At 34.2% G+C, this 8,162-nt stretch overlaps 1 long non-coding RNA gene across 1 annotated transcript; it reads left to right on the forward strand.

Annotated features, from left to right (window-relative positions):
- Window positions 1-1,870: 1,870 nt before the first annotated feature.
- Window positions 1,871-3,845, forward strand: LOC123572246 (uncharacterized). Its single transcript, XR_006696626.2, has 2 exons — window positions 1,871-1,979; window positions 2,439-3,845. It is a non-coding gene; the product is annotated as an uncharacterized lncRNA (long non-coding RNA).
- Window positions 3,846-8,162: the final 4,317 nt, after the last annotated feature.

Below are 8,162 nucleotides of genomic sequence, written 5' to 3' on the forward strand. Positions count from 1 at the left end.
CTCATCAGGAGACCCTGAGAACATGTGCCCAAAGTGGTCAGGGCACAGCCTAGTTTTATACACTTTTGGGAGATATGAGACATCAATCAAATACATTTAAGATATATATTGGTTTGGTCTAGAAAAGCAGGACAGTTCGAAGTGGGGCAGGGCGGCAGGAAGTTGGCGGTGACTGGGACTTTCAGGGATTTAAATTTTTCTGATTGGCAATTGGTTGAAAGAGTTATTATCAATAGAATGGAATGTCTGAGTTACAATAAGGAGCTGTGGAGACCACAGTTTTATCATGCAGATGAAACCTCCAGGTAGCAGGCTTCAGAGAGAAGAGATTATGAAAGTTTCTTATCAGACTTAAGGTCTATGTTGATGTTAAATGCTGGCTGACTTTTTCTGAATTCCAAAAGGGAAGAGGGTATAATGAGGCAAGTTCAGACCCCCACTCCCAACCATGGCCTGAACCAGTTTTTCAGGATAACTTTGGAGTTGACTCTGGCTGAGAGGAAAGGTCCATTCACATAATTGCAGGAGGAGGGCTTTGAATTTTATTTTTAGTTCACATAAACTTTGAATGTAGCCTCTACCTCTAGCAGAGAACAGTTAATCATGAAGTACTTATAATTATTCTCTAGAAAATAACCAGAAAAGTTATAAATATTAAACAATAACAACATTTATGTCACATTAATATGATGTAATTAATGTACCAATTGATAATTTACTCATGTGGAACCCTTTGATTTTTCGAGTATTATGTGTAAAGCCATCTGTGCATTCTTATGTAGGAATGGTGTGACTATGACAAATGATCTAAAGTTACTCAAAAGGAAACCTTACAAGTTTCCAGAAAGTTACTGTTTATCTGCTGGAGAATCTCTCCATCTTATACTTGGCAAAATAAAAAGAAACACTTTAAATATCAAGTTTTGTACATTTTGCATAAATACTTTTATTCTATACTCTGCTTGGGGCAAATGAACAATTGTTTGGGGATTAAATAAATGCTGGATGCTTTCACAATTTGTGAAAATCCCAGCTGTTTGATGGATGGGTGTTTGCCTACTCAAACCATCTGCATCACTGTTTAAAAAAAAAAAAAAAAAAAAAAAACCTCACACGAAATGGCATTTTTATTCCAACACGCAGTGTTCAAATAGGCCAAAAGAGTTCTGGAGAGCAGTACATCAAGACCAGACAACATTAGGAATGTCTTTTAGGACATGAACGAAAATGTTCAAAGAAATGTTGAAAGAAAGCCTTTTTTATCCTAATGTAGGAAGAGAAGGAAAATATGGGGGGAAAAAAAGAACCCTTAGAACAAAATGAGTGGGATTTCAATTCACTTAATTATAACCAATATGTCTTTACTTGTTGTGTATATTAATTTCAGACAGTCTTTCATATTAAAATTAAGGATTTCTCAATCTTCCATTTTTTACACATACACAAATAATAAAATAGTTTTTAATAGGTGTCATATGCGTCCGTGTGAAGAGACCACCAAACAGGCTTTGTGTGAACAATAAAGCTTTTTAATCACCTGGGTGCAGGCGGGCTGAGTCTGAAAAGAGAATCAGAGAAGGGAGATAAGGGTAGGGCCGCTTTATAGGATTTGGGTAGGTAAAGGAAAATTACAGTCAAAGGGGGGTTGTTCTGTGGCAGGCAGGAGTCGGGGGTCACAAGGTGCTCAGTGGGGGAGCTTTTTGAGCCAGAATGAGTCAGGAAAAGGAATTTCACGAGATAATATCATCGCTTAAGGCAAGGACTGGCCATTTTCACTTCTTTTGTGGTGGAATGTCATCAGTTAAGGCGGGGCAGGACATTTGCACCTCTTTTGTGATTCTTCAGTTACTTCAGGCCATCTAGGGGATGCGATGGCTTGGCTTGGGCTCAGAGGCCTGACAATAGGCACTTGTTGACTTTCTACAGGCTAAAATGAAATTACCTGGGAAGAAAGACAAAATGATAATTGATCAACAAAGGTAAAATAGTTTACTAAGTCTGATATCTGCTAAGAAAAAGAGGAGTTTCTATTTTTAGCACAAAAGAAAATCTTACCAAAAAGTCAATCGCCTTAGGGATATTTCCTTCTCTTGGCCTGTAAGTTTTCTTCAGCAAACATGTTTATGATAATTTGAGTAACTTTCCTCTGTTAATTTTATAGAAAACGTATTTGAAAACTATACCATATGTGTATGAACATACCATATGTATGACTGTGCCTCCTCTTTATTCTTCCATTACAGAAAATTGCTTAGGAATAATCTTCAGTTTACTTTCCTATAGTCATTTGCTGGAGTACATATCTACCTGAGCCTTGAGAACACATTCAGTTGCTAGCAAAACTCAGCTAGACAGAGAAAAAGAAAAGTCTTGAAAACAAAACTCAGATGTGGAGAAATAAAGTTTACCAAATTCTTGTTTTGCCTTTTGCTTCAAAGGACTCCTTTGTGGAATAATGTTTTTGGAATACAAAAGGAAGAGAAGGATTTGGAACTGAAAGACAGAATCAAAGAAAAAGATTGTGAGGAAGCCTGCAAAACACTCCATTGCACTCAGAGCTAGTGGCTGTGCACTTTGAACAAAACCAAATTCACCCAGGCTTGTCAACTACACGAAGAAACAAGTAATGCTAATGATGGCATTTTAATTGCTTTAATGGAACAGTTTAACCTATTTAAGCATGAAGAATTTTTTTTTCTTTTCATCCATAGCCAAAGTAAAGTAATGTATGTTTTTGAATACTGTAAATTTCTTTTCGCCATTAGTTTTGAATGTGGGATTAATGAGTAATTCAAGTATGCTTGGAGCAAAACATTAATATAGTGCTTGTTTAGATTTTTTTATCAACATTTTACATATAAATGAGTATAGTCTATCTTAAGTATAGTATATCTACTTTAATATGTTAATACCCTTATTTCAGTAATGTTACTGTCATTCAAAATATTTTAAAATTCTCATTATAATGAAATTTGGGGCCCATGAAGAAAATTACTTCCAATACTTCCAATTCTCTTAGCGAAAATATTATCTTCTGACTACAAACTAATTTTTGCATTAGTTTGCCCATGCACTAAATTAGACAACTGACATATTAAGATTATAGATGTAAAAATAAATTAAATAAAATCACCCACCATTCCTTTACCATATTAAACTTTTAATATATATCCTTCCAGAATGTTCTTATGAATTTGTCACATGGAGATATATTTTATAAAATGATGTCATTCTACATATGTTTTATACTATATTATATGTATACATGCACAATATATAACATACATAATATATGCAGTTAATATTACTAATGCTTTCTATGTTAATATGTCTTAACAACTGATCATTGTTTTATTGAATGAATCTAAAACTAATTATTTGACTCCCTGTTTCAAACTTCTGAAAATTCTTCCAAGGAGTTCCAAATTATGGGGAGGGAAGAAGACAAGTGATCTGCACCAAAAAAAGTTAAAATAATTGTGAAAATGTCTTAATTTCAAGCCTTTTCAGAGTGTGTAATATGGTAATTCGAAATTGTGAATTTACAAAAGTGGAACATTTAATGATATACCAAAATAAGCCATTGAATATTTTATTTAGTAAAATTCTATTAATGTTCTAATGCTTTCATAAGCATTTTCAGACACTTGTCTTTGAGCATTTATGTGGTTATTTCCTTAAAATAAATTGCCTGACCTTTTCACATATTTAAGGATTTGATGCATAATCACCAAATTTTCCCTGAAGATTTTATCAATTTACATTCATGCAGCACTGCCTGAGAGTTTTCTCCATAAATTTACACCTGTTATTATCATTCCTTAAATAAATTTTTTTCTCCCTAATTGTTACTGCCCTGATCATTTGGCCACCTTAGTCTCAAGTCTCACCTCTAAATGACATTTGATAATTCCTTACACAACAGACCACAACAGCCTTGGATATAGATAGACTGTAAGAAACAATCTATAGGCTTTCACAAACTACCATGCCCTCTTCCCCTGTATCATCCCACTCTCTCCACCACCAGTGGTCTCTGTTCTGTAAATTTAATTTTTACATCACAGCAACAAAGTTACAATGGAGTCACACCTCCCTAACTTATATAAATAAATGTCACCATGGTGGCACTGAAAAACAAATAGTAATAATTTATGTATTGTAGATGAGGTTTTCAGATCTCCCAAACTCTACTTGGAAATTGTACTGCTCTACATAGTGCTGGGACAACTAGATAGTCTAACAGTGAATCACAGGGAAGAAGATAACTCCCCAACCAATAATTTCCAATCATGCAGGGAAAGCCAACACTATGAGAGAAAGACAACAAACTGAGAGAGTGGAAAATGTGTGCCTAATAAAACGCAATTAATAGATTTTGGAAAAGTTATTAAAACATAAAAAGAAACAAAAACAGGAAAAAGAATAAACAAAAATAAATTTTGTCATTTTCAAAAGAAGAACAAAGTAGGCAGATCTGACAAGATTAGTAAAGAGGACACAAATATATTAAATATAACATTTGAAGATACAGAGAAAACAATAACACCTTAAAATCATACGAGAATACTAGAAACAACCTCATGCCAATGAAATAAGATAAAATTAAAATTTAGTTAAGAAAATATTAAATTTAAAAATTGATTTAAAAAATAGAAAAATGGATTAGTCTTATGCTACTTCGGAAATTGAATCAGTAGGCAATATTGATTTATAAGCACCATGCCCACATAGTGTTACTCAAATTTCACCAAATTTACAAGAAGCAAATTAATCTTTAATTATGGAATTGTTTTAAATTACAGAATATGCCGGGCGCGGTGGCTCACACCTGTAATCCCAGCTCTCAGGGAGGCAGAGGCGGGAGGATAGCTTGAGCCCAGGAGTTCGAGACCTGCCTGGGTAATATAGCGAGACCCCGTTCTCCACAAAAAGGAAAAAACAAAAAAAGACAAAAATAAATTACAGAATATAAAGAAAAGGCTACCCAATATTTTATTGCAGAAGTCTTTTCTATCACTGAAATAAAAATCCGACAAGGAATAACCAGTACATCAGAAAACAATGTTATGGAGAACCAAACACCATATGTTCTCACTCATAAGTGGGAGTTGAACAGTGAGAACACATGGACACAGAGAGGGGGACATCACACACTGGAGCCTGTCAATGGGTGGGGGACAAGGGGAGGGAGAGCATTAGGACAAATACCTAATCCAGGCGAGGTTTAAAACCTAGATGATGGGTTGATGAGTGCAGCAAACTACCGTGGCACATGTATACCTATATAATAACCTGCACGTTCAGCACATGTACCCCCGAACTTAAAGTAAAGTAAAATAAAATAAAGAATGTTATGAATACAGATTGAAAAATCTTGAATAAAATGTTAGCAAACTGAATATATCAATATATAAGCAAATTAATATATTATGATTCTTTATAGTTTGTTCAAGAAATGCAAAGAGGATTTCACATAAGAAAATTTATTGCCATAATGTGTTATATTAAAAATTTTAAGGAGAATTTATTTTTACCATCAAAGTTGATGCAGAAAAAAACAATTCAGTAAGTTTCAAAGTCTATTCATTCAAATAAAAAAGGTCTCAGAAAACCAAAAGTGATAGGGAATATCCTATTCTATTAAAAACCTGAAGTAAACTTTATGCATAATAGTAAGACAGTAAAAACATTTTGTTTGATATCAGAAGCAATACAAATTTGTTAACACAAATTTTTTTAAATACTAAGAACGGAATGAGGGAAAACTGACATTCTTACACACATACTCTGTGATACAGCCACCTGGGAGGAAAGATCTTTCGTATCTGTAAAACTAAGAAAGTGTGCTCAATTTATGACTTGACAACTTCCTGTATATACCCAGAGTAACACTGGCACATAAAAACAAAGAGGCCTGTATAGGGATATAAACTGCTACAATATTAATAATGGTTAAGAGTTTGAAATAACCTAAATGTTCATAAATAGAGGAATTGCTAAATAAACCATGGTATGTCTACTATATTACTAACAACAACAACAACAACAAAAACTCTAAGAAATATGTTGGAGAAAAAAGAAAAAGCAAACTGCCTAAAACTATGTACAGTGTGCTAAAATTTAATTGTAAAAAATATGCAAAAAAAAGAGATGTATTTTACAGATATAAATATGTGTGTATATACCCTACAAAAAGTGCTGGAAGAATTCTCACCAAACTGATAATAGCTGTCATTTCTGAGAGGTGATTATAGATGTGGTCACAGTGAACGTTAGCTTCACTTGCAATAATTAAATGATCCTATGTTGATATATTCCATATGTAATTAGGCACAAAGACATTCTTTTTATGCTGTTATATCAATAGCTTTAGGGGTACATGTGGCTTTTGTTTTCATGGATGAATTGTATAGTGATGAAGTCGAGGATTTTGGTGTACCCGTCACATGAGTAGCGTACATTTTTCCAAATTAATAAAATATTGCTTTCTACTTGAGTATTTAGGAGAATGTTTCTACTATAACAGTATTTCCTAAGAGAAATATTAGATTTGTAAAGACTTCAGAATTAGCCCTATAACAAAAGGCTAGTTAGTAGAGTGATAGGAGATACTAAATGAAACCAGTATTAGCCTTAAAACAAAAAAGGCAACAAGAAAAAAAAAAAAAAAAAAAAAAAGACTCTTATGAAATCAATTATGGCTAAGCTTTTCCCTAGTACTGTATTTTTTAAATCCTAGGAAAGCTAAGCCATGAAACTAGATTTTGCCATACTGAACAATCCTCTTCTCACATGCAACCACTGTAGATTCCCCCAAATCTTCTTAGGGAAAAACCATGAGCTTAACTTTAGAACCCTCCCACCCAATCACCATGTACCTTCTTAGCCCAGAGAGAGGAACAGGGTTCTCTAAGAAAATGTGGGTGTGTGAACCAGCACAAAATGTGGAGGAAAAAGGGAAACCCAGGACCTACCATTCCATTTCCATTTTGCTTGGGCTGCAAGCAAACAAGCTTAGGTTTGACATTTTGCTTTATTCTGTTACTTGGTCAAATCTTGGGCTTGTTTTTCTTATCTGGAAAATAAGGAAGCTAAACGTATCAGTTCCCTTCCAGTTCTATAGTTTGACGACTCTATTATTAACTAGTCCAGTATATATCTAGAAATATCATTACTTCTTAGAACATCTTGGTCCAACATCTACAATGGTAAGTCTGTGCTGCCCTCAAAACTCTATCCTCTAAGACATTAATCACTAACATAATTGGTAAATATGGGTGTGTTTTAGGAGAAACTGTAATTATTGCAAAGTTGCCTAGAATTAGAAAATAGCACAGAAATAAGGGGTAGCATAGGCGTTGTCTGTCATAGATTCTCAACAAGCGAGAAGCAGCAGTATTGTTCTTACATGAACCTTAATACTTCTGCTCTTATAAAGGCTTATTTAAATAAAAGTGAAAGTTTCTCAACAATTTTATTTAAAAGCCATTTACTAGAGCTCTCAGAAAGTATTTCTGGGCAAGGATGTATGTTACTTTAAATATAGCCGGCATTACTCATTGGCAAAGATGTTGGCTTACCTGTCCTAAAATAATTCTTCCAAGGGCTTGTCATGGCACCACCCTCCCCTCTTTCCTGGCTCTAAGTTACCTTTTTTAAGATTCAGTTCATGACCAAGAAAATCAGTGTAAGCAACTGGAGATCAACCATAGTAAGATGTGTTAGCACATGGAGTAGCACTGAAATGGTTCTTAGACTTTTAGAGAACATCATGGTGCTGAACAGGGAGAGAACAGTCCCCAGGTAGCATTAGGCAGATAACCTAGGAAAAATAGGACAGTACTAGAGAAGGAAAGGTAGGATTGAATGGGGAATTTGGATTTAAATACTTGGTAAGCAGAATTGAACTGAAGGACAGAACATGCAAGCCTCCTTGGTTTTGAGCTAAACTCTTGCCAGAGGCTATAATAATTAATTTTAATCATTTCAAAAGTCATTTTGCTAAATTATTATTTTTTGCTGGCTTTTAGCTTGACTATGTCTCATAAATAGTGCTGATTCATCAAGATTAATTCCACCCCTGGAGTTTCTTGATTCCTAAATGAACAAGTTAATATCATGCAAAAGGGCGCTTAATACCTAAAAATAATCCCCATGTC

This window comes from Macaca fascicularis, chromosome 3 (genome assembly GCF_037993035.2).
Source record: "Macaca fascicularis isolate 582-1 chromosome 3, T2T-MFA8v1.1".
In the NCBI taxonomy this organism is placed as follows: domain Eukaryota; kingdom Metazoa; phylum Chordata; class Mammalia; order Primates; family Cercopithecidae; genus Macaca; species Macaca fascicularis.